Raw genomic sequence first — 14385 nt, 5'->3', positions numbered from 1 at the left:
GGTTCAATTTTGACCTCTGGTGTTGTCTGTGCGGAGTTTGCACGTTCTCCCTGTGACTGCATGGATTTCCCTGGGTGCTCCGGTTTCCTCTAGAAATGGGCCGGTCAGTGGGATAATTGGCCACCATAAATTGTCCCTGGTGTGTGGGTGAGGGGGAGAATCTGGCTCAGCTTGAAATGTTGACCATTCTTTTCCTTCCACTGAGGCTAGTCGACCTGTGTCCCTCCAGCAGAGTGTGCTTAGCTTCAGGATCCAGCTGCTGCAGTCTCCTGTATGATAGGTGGAAGCTAGGTGTGTTGGTGGTTGATGTTGGCATGAAATCAGTGTTGAAGAGTGTGTTTCTGTGTTCCACTTCTCAATGACTGTACCTACGTCAACCAAGGCTGAGATAATTAATATTTTGGACACTGAGGAAACCAGTCCAGGAGAGTGGGCAGCAAAGATCACAAGGCAGAGGATCATCCATGATCTCAGGGTACAGGAACCATTGGATATAGGTGAAGAATCAGGCCATTTAGCCCATTGTTTCTGCTCCACCATTTGAATCATGGCTGATGTACTTTTCCTCTCTAATCTTTGACACCCTTACTGATCAAGAATCCATCAACCTCCGCTTTAAATCTACCCAATGACTTGACCTCCACAACTGTCTGTGGCAACAAATTCCACAGATTCACCACCACCGGCTGAAGAAGTTCCTCCACATCTCTGTTCAAAGCAGACATCCTTCTATCTTGAAGTTGTGCCCTCTTGTCCTGGACTCTCCCACTACTCTAAACTTCTCCACGTCCACTCTATCCAACCCTTTCAATGTTCATTAGGTTTCAATGAGATCCCCTCCTTATCCCCTCAGGGCAGCACAGTTAGTGTAGCGATTAGCACAATGCTGTTACAACACCAGTGACCGGGTTCGAATCCCACAATATCTGTAAGGTGTTTGTACGTTCTCCCCGTGTCTGTGCAGGTTTGGTCCAGTTCCTCCCACCATTCAAAAATGTACCAGAGGTGCAGGTAAATTGGGTGTAATTGGGCGGCACAGGCTTGTGGGCCAAAAGGGTCTGATTCTGTGCTACATGTCTAAATTTAATACGAAAATCCTTCTAAACTCCAGCGAGTACAAGTCCAGAGCACATTAAGCCTCTCATTCCCATGATCATTGTTGTAAACCTCCTCTCATCCTTCCTGAGATTAGGGGCCCCAAAACTGCTCTTGAAGCCAGTGCAAGTTTGCTGCTTTAGGAAGGGACTAATGGGACACACTGATGGATCAGGTCGACTCCTGCCCCAGACAGTGACTGGTGGGCTTTTCCTCGGCACTATTATCCCAATTAGTAGACCTGGTTTGGGGGAAAATCCTTCTTTCTCATCTCATGTCCTGACGAGTCTTATAACCGTCTGGGGCTTTAATAGGTGCTGTGGAAATTCATGTCTATTATTTCTGTGAAGTGCAGGTTGTTGCTGTGGGCTCCTGGAGAAGGTGGCTGGCATTCTATCTTAAGAAAAAACACTGTTGAGTCATTATCATACCCCCCCCTCCCTCCAACTAGCCAATCTGACGACTCAGCCAATAACCTATTAATGTAAACTACCTTGCCTGAAAATATAGCTGGTGTGGGAGGAAGGCCCTACAGCCCCTGGGAGGGGGGGGGGGGCACAGCATATTTAAATAAAAGCCTTGTTTTCACCTCATGTAACACTAATATAATTTGTGTCTTTTTTATTTAGTTGGTAAGAGAGAAGTGCAGAAGAAACCCAAACTTGACAGCTTCACGGGGAAGGGGCCCATAAACTTTGAGCAGAGTCCTGGGGAGGGCTTCAGCTGAAAGAAAGGTGGAGAATGGCTGCTCTGGAGGATCCTTCATAGAAACGTCTCAGTCACATTACAGTCATTGGATCACACAGAATGGACAAAAACAACTAAGTGGGCATTCTGGTCTAGTCCCATTTGCCCACATTTGGTCCATATCCTTCCTGTCTATGAACCTATCAAAATGGCTTCTGAATGTCAAAATTATGCCTGTTTTTACAGTTTTCTCTGGCAGCTCATTCCAAATATAGACTACCCTCTGAGTGAAAAAGTTACCCCTCAGTTCCCTCTTAAATCCTTCCCCTCTCACCTTTGCCCTCAGTTCCAGAGTCATTACCTGGGGGAATAAAGACTTTTTTAAAAAATGTCTTGATTGAAATAAATTAAAAAACATACACATATATTAATCTAATACATGGGTTGAAATATAAGTAAAGACAGATAATTTGTACTTCTCAAATAATACCTTAATCATACATAAGATAAATTGAGTGTATCCTTCTCTATCAAACCCATTGTATCAAAATATCTCAAAAGAGAAAAAAACAAAAAAGGAAAATTGACTCCCCCTCCCTTATTAATGAAACCCCTCCCTCTAAACAAAATTAACTTGCATACCTAATATATATAGGAAACAATGGACAACACTCGGAGACCAGACAACACTGTTCAGGAACATTCAAACACCCTAATTCGATAAATTATGGCAATGCTCCATGAATGGTCCCCACGTCTTATAAAAATTCACCTTTACATCTTTAACATTATATCTAATTTTTTTTCTAAAACTTTTAGGAAGAACGTAACCTCCTGTAACTATTTAGTGCTGTCTTCCCATTTCATCAAAATTGCCCGTCTAGCTATCAGTGAGGTAAACGCTAAAACTCGCTTCTGAGATAAAGTCAATAGTATTTCCTCTTCCTGGGAAAAACCAAATAGAACAATTAAGGGGCACAGTCCTAGTTTAACCTTAAAAAAGGTTGATAAAGTTTGAAAGTAATTTTTCTGAAAATTTTCTAAACCTCTTCCTATTCTCTGGGTGGAAACAAAATTCTTCCTCAAACCCACTTGCCATCCATGCATCTCATAATTTAATACACCTCAGCCTTGTCCGCTGCAGAGAACACAATACAACATACCCAGCTCTTCCTCATTGCTGAAACTCTCTATCACAGATAACCTCCTGATGGATCTGTTCTGCACCCTCTCCAGTGCAATCATATTCTTCCTGTTATGCGGCAAACAAGACTACTTGCAGTACTGTAGCTATGGCCCAGCCAATCTTATGCAGTTGTACTGAAACGTCCTTGATCTAATTTTTTTGAGAGATATAGTACAGTAACAGGCCCTTCCAGCCCATGAGCCCATGTCCCCCAAATACATCAAAGAGCCTACAAGTCCTGCATGTCCTTGAAACATGGATGGAAACCGGAGCACTGGAGGAAACCCACACAGACTTGGGGAGAACGTACGAACTCCTTACAGACAGCGTGGGATTCAAACCCGAGTCGCTGGTGCTGTAATGGTGTTGCACTAACAACCACGCTCACTGTACTTATTGTGCTGTAGTTCAGAGACAGATATCCTGTGTGCATTTTTAGCCATTTATCTCCTGAGATTCATGTCCTTGTCCAACAAGGTCCCACTGCTTCTCAGTGCACAGGAGGGCCCTAATATTCCTTATCAATGTCCCAGCATTAGAATCTTCCCAAATTGCTTATCTTTATATTGTTCAAGATTAAATTTCATCCACCAAAGCATTGCCAACTTACCAATTGGTTAAGTGAAACTTAACTACAGTGTCAACAGAATCCTGTGTTTTACCTACCAATTGGTTAATATCATTCCATCGCCAGAGATAAACCTCCTCTTTATCAACAGCATCAACCTTTCAATCACCTGCAAACTTACCAATCATACCTCACATTCACAATGATTCATTAAGAGAGATCATTGGTGAAGGATGGATGATGTGCTTTCACAGCTAGATCACAGATTCAGCAACACATCTCGGAGCAAGTAGCCAGGTTTCCTGTTGGTAAGGGAGCAACAACAATTAGTTCCCTGTGGAGAGTCACCCCCTCAGGGACTGAACCCCGGAGAGAGTCACCTGTCAGGGACTGAACCGCAAGAGAGTCACTCCCTCAGGGACTGAATCCTGGGAAAGTCACCCTCTCGGACAGAGTAGATGCAGAAAGGTTGTTTCCCATGGTAAGAGAGTCTAGGACAAGAGAGCATAATTTCAGGATTGAAGGGTGTCTGCTTAGAGCAGAGATGTGGAGGAATTTCTTCAGCCGGGGGTAGTGAGTCTGTAGAATTTATTGCCACAGGTGATTGGGGAGGCCAGATTAGTGGGTGTATTTAAGGCAGAGATTGGTAGATTCTAGATTAGCCAGGATATCAAAGGTTATGGAGAGAAGGCCCTGCAGTGAGGCTGAGTGGGAAAATGTATCAGCTCTTGGGGCAGACTCAAAGGACTGAATAACCTTTTTCTACTCCTATGTATTATGGTCTTGTATTCAATAGCACGAATCAATGAGAATGGGAGAGGACTTCAAAGTGATTGAGACAGGCTCCTCAAATGAATAGATGTTGAAATTGTATAGAGTCACAGAAACATACATAGGTCTACACACCACGAAAACAGACCCTTCAGCCCACTTGTCCATGCTGACCAGATTGTCTATCTGAACAGGTCCCATTACCTGCATTTGGCCCTCAAACTTTCCTATCTATTTACCTGTTCAAATGTCCATTAAACATCACATTGTCCCCACCTTTACCATTTCCTCTGGCATCTTATTTCATACACCCACCCTTCAAATCTTTTTCCTCACCTCTAATCTTTACCTTGTAGTTTAGACTCCCTACCCAAAAGAAATATTATAACCATTCACCTTCTCTATGGCTTCATGGTTTTATATATCTCAATAAAATCTTTCTCAGAGCTCTGTGCCTCTGGAGAAAAGTCCTAGCCAATGGAATCTTTCCTGATAGCCTCAACTGTGTATTCCTAATATCATCTTCGTCAATCTTTTCTATACCCCTTTCAGCTCAATGACATCCTTCCAACAGTAGGCTGACCAGACCTGCACACATTACCGATCAGAAATGGGGACAATAATGCTAAAAATGACAAGTATTATATTTTGACAGGAAGATTGAGAAGGAACAATTGAAATGAGGGGGTACAATTCTCTAAGGCATGCTAGACTAGTATCATCTGGGGGTATCTGTTCAGTTTTATGAAAGTTCTGGGCAGATTAGGAAAGTGGTTAAAATGGACACGGGTCCCTGAGGTTTACTAACAAATAGGACATAGAACACTGCAGCACAGTACAGGCCCTTCAGCCCTCGATGTATATATTCCTACCAAAAAATACTAAAATTTCCCTATCCCATAATCCTCTATTTTTCTTTCATCCATGTGTCTGTCAAAAAGTCTCTTAAATGCCCCTAATGTTTCATCTTCCACCTCCACACCAGGCAAGGCAATCCAGGCACTCACAACTCTCTGTGTAAAAAACTTACCCCTGATGTCTCTCCTAAACTTCCTTCCCTTCACTTTGTAGAGATACCCTCTAGCATTTGGTATTCCTGCCCTAGGAAAAGGGCCCTGACTGTCCACCTTATCTATATCTCTCAAAATCTTGTAGACATCTATGAAGTCTCCTGTCATCCTTCTTCGCTTCAAAGAGAAAAGACCCAGCTCTGCTAACCTTGCCTTATAGGACATTTTCCAATCCAGGCAACATCCTGGTAAATCTTCTCTGTGTTGTGTACAACAGCTTGGAAGTCATGGTAAACCTTTATAAAAGTTGATCCACTTCTGAGTGCCGCCAGTGGGGAAGGATGCAAAGGCTTTGGAGAAAGTGTAGAAGTTATTCATCAAAATGATACCAAGGCTGAGAGACTTGAGATCCGTGGACAGCGAGGAGAAGGTGGAGGAGTTTCATTGAAGTAGACAAAGGCCTGAGGGGTATGATAAAGATATATCTTAAAAAAAAACACACAACTGCTGGAGAAACTCAGCAAGTCAAACCGTGCCTTTATGTAGCAAAGGTGAAGATACATCACCAATGTTTTGGGCTTGAGCTTTACCCTCTATATAACATCCTGAGGTGCCTAGACAGACTGGGTTGAAAATACTTGTTTCCATTGGTGGAGAAGTTGTTGATATAGAAAGAAGCTGATTAGCAAAATGAGCAAAAGCAGTGTTGGGGGAGGGGGAGGAAGGGATTCAATTGTAGAGATGGATAAATATCAGAAAGGAGAGAGTTTGAAGAGAATGTGGCAAGCTGGATTTCTTTCATTGGAGCTGATGCAGACTGGTGAGAATGGCCCCTTTTCCTGCTGTAATCATATATATCAGAGAGTGTGTGGTTGTATAAATATTTCTGGTGAACCTAACAACTGCAGTATAACAATACAGCCCATAACACAGGAAAATCTTGGAGGGAGGGGGAGATGGTGAGGGTAGGAATAATCTGGACGGGGTAAAGGGAGGCTGGATCCACTTCGCAGAAGATGCTGAGATAATGAGTCAACCAGATCTGATCCTGCTCACTCAAAACCTGAAAAAGGGACTCCTCATCCCAAGACAATTCCCCAAAGTGTTCCCTTGAAACAGGCCAGAATTTCTTTGTCAGAGATGGAATGGTCCTGCAGTGATCACTATCCACCTAAAAATACCCAGCATTGAGCTCTGCCTAGGTCAGGAGTGAGTCCAAGATTACACTTCCCCAAAATCTACCCCTTTCATGGTCATAGTCATGAGTCTCTGCAAGATGACTGCTTCCCCTTCCACTTCCGGAACAACCTGCCTCTGCATCCAACATTTCCGAATGTGTGATCCATGACCCCAGTACATACTCTGGTTGAAGGGTACAGGAACAAGAGATGCTGGAAGCGAAAGCAGGGAACACTTGAGAAGAACAGAACATCACATTGGAGAGAAAGCACATTCAACATTTTGGAGGCTCTTCCAGAAAGTGGCTGAGCCATGGACATTTCCGGAATATTCTCATTGGGTCTGAACCTCTTTGTTGACTGGCTGGTGTTTAGGATTATCTAGAAGTTGCCTGGATTTTACTAAAATTCGATTGCAGATTAAAATAAGCTTTGGGATATTTTCTTATAATGATCTAAGTAATTAATTGGAGATTAGGAATCTAATTGGTGTGACGTTGAACCATTTTTTGTACAGTGGGATTGAACTAACCGATTATTGGAAGGAATCTTTTGCTGTATTATTCCCACAAATTAGTTTTTGCATAAAAGGATGAATCTCTACCTTGTGTATCTTTATTCAACATTAATGTATAACCAATTCACAATTCCCTTCGATCAACTGGTGGCTCAATGATTTGCTTTCAATATTCTTCTTTTCCCATCCCAAACTACTGGACAATTTTGCCGCAGAAAAAAAGACATTCACTTTCTCATCCGTGTGACTGCTCTGGGTTAAAATGAGACTCCTACCATGTCCTGTCACCTCTTGCCACAATCATTTCCCTCTCTGAATGTTCGCTTGGCAATGCATTCCAGATTACAGCCACACTTCATTCCCTCATCCTCCAACCACTTTCAACCCACATACAACAGTTTAGACTTCTGCCGCAAATAGCTTCTCTTAATTTACTTTGAAGGGTCCAGCCATGATTCCAAAGAGTTGTTCCATCCCCACTCCTGACCTTCTTGCACCAAGAACAGCCCTTACTTCTCCACACCTTCAAGGAGAGGGGAAATTAAACTTTCTTTATTCATGGCTGTGTGTTCAGATGGCAAACAACTCTTGTAGAAGATTGAACATTCCAGCACAGTTCAGGCTCTTCAGCCCTTGATGTTGTGCTGACCTATATAAACCTACTCAACAAACTAAACCTTCCCTCCCTCACACACATAATCTTCTATTATTCTTGTCTCCATGAGCCTATCCAAGAGTCTTTCAAATGACTCTATTGTATCAGCCTCCACTACCACTCTGGAAATGCATTCCAGGCACCCACCACTCTGTGTAACAAAACTTTCCTCAGATATCTCATGGATATTGTTTACTTTCTCTTTTGTGAAATTGTCGATCCATTCTGTTTTGTGTTTGACAATCTGCCAAATTTTCATCCTTGGGCCAAGCAATGACTTCAATAAGTTAATTAACTGCTGAGACATTAGTAAGAACATTTTCCTTGCCTCAGAAAGTTGCAATCTTCTCTCCCAGACAGAAAGTTGCAGGCCCAACAATCTGGGTGACACCACTCAAGCACAGGTGCCATGTTTCATATGAGCTTTTGTGTGTCCTCAGAGTTGGATGTTAAATACCATAAAAACTCCTGGTATCTGGTACCTATGGGGATTGCTAGATGCCGGATAGTGTATTTTCCGGTTGCTTGAGACTTACTCTTAAAATGCCTAACTAATACACTTGCCTTAAGAATAAACAATTTAAAAGACACAAATACCACACTGTACTTAAACTGAACAAATTTCACTTGCATGAATATAAAAACTTTAAAGCATTTTACTTTGTTTTCAGTCACATTCTTTGAAAACATTTAAACATCATTGCATCTGCAGGTTCCTCCCTGTCCTCAGAGTCGTCTGAATGATGAACAATAATATTATAGATAATTAACCCCCCCCCCCCAATCTCCTCCAAGTTTACAGATAAAGCCTCTGACCAAGGTGACGCTTTCTAAGCAGGGATAAGAAGAGCAGCATCAACCAGTTTTTCATCTTGGGCGACGCCATTGCTGTTTCACACAACTTTATTCAAACAGCTACTACAAGCAAAGCACGTCCAAGGCACCCCGCTGGCTGAATATTTGCTCCCATCTTCACCAAAGCTTGATGTGTTACCGCATGAACATTTTCCTTTACAATTTTAAACTTCCAGATTTTTGCCTATTATTTTATTCTCATTTATTTAAATTGCCCCTATTTATTTAAATTTTAAAGTTGCCTTAATTCTGGACACCAGGGGCTTTACTGAATTGTGTAAATGCAGCACATTCTGACCTCCACTCCCCCCCACTCCCCCCAGAGAATTCAGTCCCACATTCCTGCCAGGAAAAGTTTCCCCTTTGGACTGAGCCTTGCCCATGTGTCACAACCAATCAGCGCCACTTAGACAGATTTTATGTAGTCAAATCACTTTGCTCTTTGTGGGATCTTGCTGTGCAAACATTGGCTGCTGCATTCCCTGAATTACCACATTGGCTGAACACTAAAGGTACTTCATGGTGAGAAGGATTTTGGGATACAGAAGATTCACCAGGATGTTCCAGGGAAAGGAGGGCTTGAGTTAGAAGGAGAGGCTGGATAGGTTGGGGCCTTTATCCCTGGAGGATAGGAGGCTGAGGGAGGACCTAATGGGAGTTTGTAAAATGATGAGGGGCATGGATGAATTGTCACAGACTCTCTCCCAGTGCAGAGGAGTCGAAGGCTAGAGGGAAAAGATTTAAAGAGGACAAGGGGCAGCCTCTTCACATAGGACCAAGATGCCAAAGGAAATGGTAGAGGCAGGGACAATAATGATGTTTAAGACATTTGGGAAGGTATATGGATAGGAAAGGATTAGAGGCATTTGGGTCAAATGCAGGCAAATGGGGTTAGCTCAGGAAGAAACATTGGTCGGCATGTTTGAGTTAGGCTGAGCCACCTTTTCCGTGCTGCTTGACCCAATGGTTTTATGTTGGGTATGATATGAATACACTTTCATTGAGATGGTACATCTTTCTCCTGCATCCATCTTCTCACTACTACATTCAGAAGCGTAAAGACCAGCACCTCTAGGTTCAAGAACAGTTTCTTTCCAACAGCGAACAGGGTCTTGAGCCTTCCCTTGTTCCACACTGATCACAGACTGCTCCGACGCCACAAAGGGACCATCTACACCACAGAAAGTCACTATTTTTTCACCACGATTACTCTGGATATTTATTATCTATCTTGTGTCATTCCTGCATTTTTTAATTCCATTAAGTTTACAATTATAGTGCTTTTTACAAAAACCTGGTTGGTTTTCTTCCAGAGCATCCATTCTCAACCTTTTTTTGACTATGCCCCCCCCCCCCCAGGTCTCTGCTCAAAATGTATGGACCCCCTTGCCTGTGAAGCAGTTAAATTAGAGCAGCACAGTTAGTGTAGCAGTTAGCGCCAGCAATTGGCACCGAGATTTGAATCTGGGGTTGTCTGTAGGGAGTTTATATGTTTTCCACGTGTCTGCATGGGTTTTCCCCACGAGCTCCAGTTTCCTCCCACCCTTCAAAATGCACCAGGGGTTGTAGGTCAACTGGTGCAATTGGGTGGCACAGCCTTGTGAGCCAAAAGGGCCTGTCACCATGCTATATGTCTACATTTTAATTTCTTCTATACTTCTCTCCTACCGACTATATTAAAAACATTTTAAAAATGTATGTAACCCGAGGTGAAAATAAAACCAGGCTTTTACTTAAATGTACTGTGGCCCTCAGGGGGGGGGGGGGGGGGGTGGGGAGACCCCTTGTTGAGAATAGCTGGTGTAGAGGACATGTGTCAGAAATCCACACTGGGAACTGCGGGCAAATTTACTTTCTTTCCAGCCAGACAAGGATTCTGGATCACGAGTTGGGCAGAAATTGAGCTTGAAAAGTCTGTCAGCTCTTTCCTGACATAGACCCTTGAGAAAGTTGTTCAAATGCTCAGACTCCCAGTGATCATTTCCAGCCTACCTTGCTTTCGGTTGAGTTATTTCCACTGCTTGTGGCCTTATGTTATCCAGGAAGCCTTTGTGCCACTATTTCACCCAGCACCTGGATACCAAAGGAAGGGTCAGGCATGACCTCTGGGAGTTTGCACAGCTTCTCTCCCACACTGGGTTATGAGATAGATACAAAAATTCCTGGCACGGGAAAATCCTTCCTAATAACTGCCACCAACCTCTGAGAATCCCACAGCACAGAAAGAAGCCATTTGGCCCATTGTGCCTTGTGCTGGATCTTTGAAAGATCAGATCAAGTTTATTATCATAGGTAAAACGTGAAAGTCTGCAGACACCACAGTTGAAGTTAAAACACAATGCTGGAGAAACTCAGCCGGTCAAACAGTGTCCTTTATATACCTTGAACCCTTCTTTAGGGTATGAATACGTTTGCAGTGTACATTGTACAGATGCACCAAAATTTTGCCTTGTTACAGCCAAACAGGTATTTGTAAACTTAATAGAATTTTTAAAAAGCCACTAAATATGCAAGATAGATAATAAATATCCACAGTAATCCTAGTGAAAAAATAGTACTTGCTGTAGTCCTTTTGTGGTGTTGAAGCAGTCTGTGATCAGTGTAACAAGGGAGGTTCAAGAGTCTGATAGCTGTTGAAAAGAAATTGATCTTAAACCTATAGAGGTCCTGGTCTTCAGGCTTCTATACCTTCTGCCCGAAGGCAGCAGTGAAAAGAGCAGTCTGAGTGTCGGTGAATGGGATTGAATAGGGAAGTACAATGGTTAGCATGGTTAGCATGGCCTGTTTCTGTGCTGTATGTGTGATCCATGACACATGTGATCCATTCCGCTCAGCAGAGGCACAGGTAAAACAGTTTAGTGTCAAACTATTGGACCGAGAAAAAGGAGCCAATACTCTAATCTCACCATCATGGGTAGAAGTTCAAATTCAGTTTATTAAATAAATCTGAATTTGAAAAGCAAGATTCAGTAACACTGACCGTAGCATTACTTGCAGTGTTCAAATCCCCTGTGCCTCGCTAGCTCCTTCCCTGTCCAGGCACTGATATAAGGGTACATAATTTGCTATGCGGTTTACACAATGCTATTACATCACTAGTGACCTGGGGAGTTTGTACCTTCTCCCCGTGGCCTGCTTGGGTTTTCTCCGAGTGTTTCAGTTTCCTCCCATCCCTTTAAATGTACAAGGATGGTAGGTTCATTGGGTATAATTGGTTGGCACAGGTCTTGGGCTGGAAAGGCCTTTGACCCTACTGTGTGGTTAAAATATTTTAAAAATCCTGGCCACACAGACTCACATGCTGTGTTAACTGCTCAGGGACCATACGCTTGGGTGAAGTATCCCTGGATACCCGTACAGCAGGAGGGTGAAGGGGGAATGTCTAGGACAATTCTTGTGCTGACAGAGTTCAGCTGAGACATTGTACTGTGCAAAGTGAGTGTACTGTGGTATAATCACCTTCTGTCTGCCATTTCCATGCAGGGGACACTGTTTACATTTTAGCAGAGGATGGCTTCAGTGCTGTGTGCATGAAAATTGTAAACAGTAATTGGGTTCAGATTGCAGATAGGAGTTACAATGGAACAGAACTGCCTCATCACCCAGAGCCGTGAGAAAGTAAGGAGGAGATGGCACAATTATTCTGCTTAAGATACACTTAGAAAGAAATTGAGGATACAGCCCTGATATGTGCAAATTAGATAGGTCAGCATGGACATGGTGGCCTGTATCTGTGCTGTACAGCAGTATGATTCTGTCTATATGACCAGGCTGTGTGCTTAAATCCCATCATCCATGTATGAATTTGAATTTAAAAAGTGGCTGCTCTGAATAAAAGCCCATGAATCTGTGGGAGTGTTGGTAAAAGTGACACTGCACAGAGGTGCACAAGCTTTAGCCTGGATGCCATACAGAACCCTTGGTCCCTTTCATTAAAGAGGCCTGCATTGGTAGCAGGGCAGTAGCTGGGTGCACTGGGGTGAAGAGGGTGACATATGAAGTGGGGCTAAACAGCTGAGGTTGTCCTCTGGAGTTTAGAAGAATGAACGGTGACTGAAACGTAAGATTCTTCTCGGATGCTGGGAAGGTCCTTTCCCTTATGCGGGAGTCTAGGTCTTAAAGACAAAGCTTCACAGTAAGATAGAGATGAGGAGGAATTTCTTCTTCGAGAGGTTTATGAATGTTTTTAATTCTCTCCTCTGGAGAGCTGTGGACTGAAACAATTGAATATATTTATGGCCAAGTAAGGAAAACCTTTGTCTTCAGGGGAGTCATGAATTATTGTAAATGCTGGAAATTTAAAATAAAGTAGAAGTCTGAAAATCTGGACTGCTTGGGAATTTTCTGGATTCTTAGGCATTACTTTTAAAATTCAAATTTAAGGAGGAATAAAGAACAGATTAACAGGTTAATGTTAATAGTTTATTCACTGCAAACAAGAGCATGTATTGCTTGAAATTACATTTAAAAATGAACATTGTTAAAGAAAAATAGTATAGTATAGAAATGAAAGTTGGTTATTTTATACAAATTTATCTTTATTACAGTGACACACTTTTGTGGAGGTTTGTCACTGCTGTGCATCTGTGGCGCTTAGGCATGCACACACACAAAAGCCCACTAAATTTTAAAAATTTGAGAGTTTTGGAGAAGTCCGGATTCTCGGCATCCAGATTTTTGGACTTCTACTGTAAAACAATATTCATTCTTTTACCTCATTCCTTGCCATTGTCCAGAATCCAAACACCCTGTTGGGTGTGTGCCTTTCAGTGTAGTGTAGAACATCCAGTGGGAGCACCTGGCAGACCTCTTCCATCTGAGCTGAATGGCTACCCGAATCTCACTTAAATTCTCCACCCCATTTCCACTCTGACCTTTCTGTCTGTGACCTCCTGAACTGTTCCAATGAGACCCTCTACTTAAATAGTACAATACCATTGACAAATTCACTGACGATACCACAGTAGTGGATGTCAGCATAGAGGAGGGAGATTGAAAACCTGGCTGAATGGTGGTACTAACAACAACTTTCCACTCAATGTCACCAAAACCAAGGAGCTGATTGTGGACTTCAGGAAGGGAAAACCAGAGGTGTACAATCCAGTGATCATTGGGAGATCAGAGGTGGAGCAAATTTAAATTCCTGGGAGTTACTAACTCAGAGAACCTTTCCAAAGCACTAATTTCATCATGAAGAAAGCAGATCAGCTCCTCGTCTTCCTCAGGAGTTTGCGGAGGTTTGATATGTCATTGGAAACTTGGAAAATTTCTACAGATTTGTTCGAAAGTGCGCTGACCGGCTGCATCACAACCTGGTATGGGATCACCAACACCCCTGAACGGAGAGCCCTGCAAAAGATAGCGGACACAGCCCAGAACATCACAGGAAAAACCCTCCTCACCATTGAGAACATCTATGTGAAACCTACTGTATGCCCTCTAGCCTTAGACTCCTCCTTACTGGAACATGCTGGTGTTGGATTCTGAAACAACTCCCATGTGTCAACCTTCTTCAAATCTCTTCTCAACCTTCTCTGCTGCAAGGAGAATACCCCTGATTCCCCAATCAACCCCCCTGGTCATCTCTGGACCCTCTCTAGGACCTTCATGTCCTTCCTTTCATTCAGGGAAGAGAAATAAATGTAGACATTTCCTTGCCCTCTGCTCCCTCTGAGCCCCCATGGTTGAAATCCCTCTTTCTTGACCACAGTCTGATTAATCAAGTATTTGTTGGAAAGCTTTGGAGATCAGTAGCAGGGCTGCAATGATGAAATGACTCATCAAACTGCAGTGCCTGCACACACAAAAAAAGTTAATTACTGTGGATTTAATTTGCCCTAATGTACTTCAGGTTCTCTGTGCT

The sequence above is a fragment of the Narcine bancroftii genome, chromosome 6 (genome assembly GCF_036971445.1).
Source record: "Narcine bancroftii isolate sNarBan1 chromosome 6, sNarBan1.hap1, whole genome shotgun sequence".
Taxonomy (NCBI): Eukaryota; Metazoa; Chordata; class Chondrichthyes; order Torpediniformes; family Narcinidae; genus Narcine; species Narcine bancroftii.
This window is presented reverse-complemented; position numbering follows the sequence as displayed.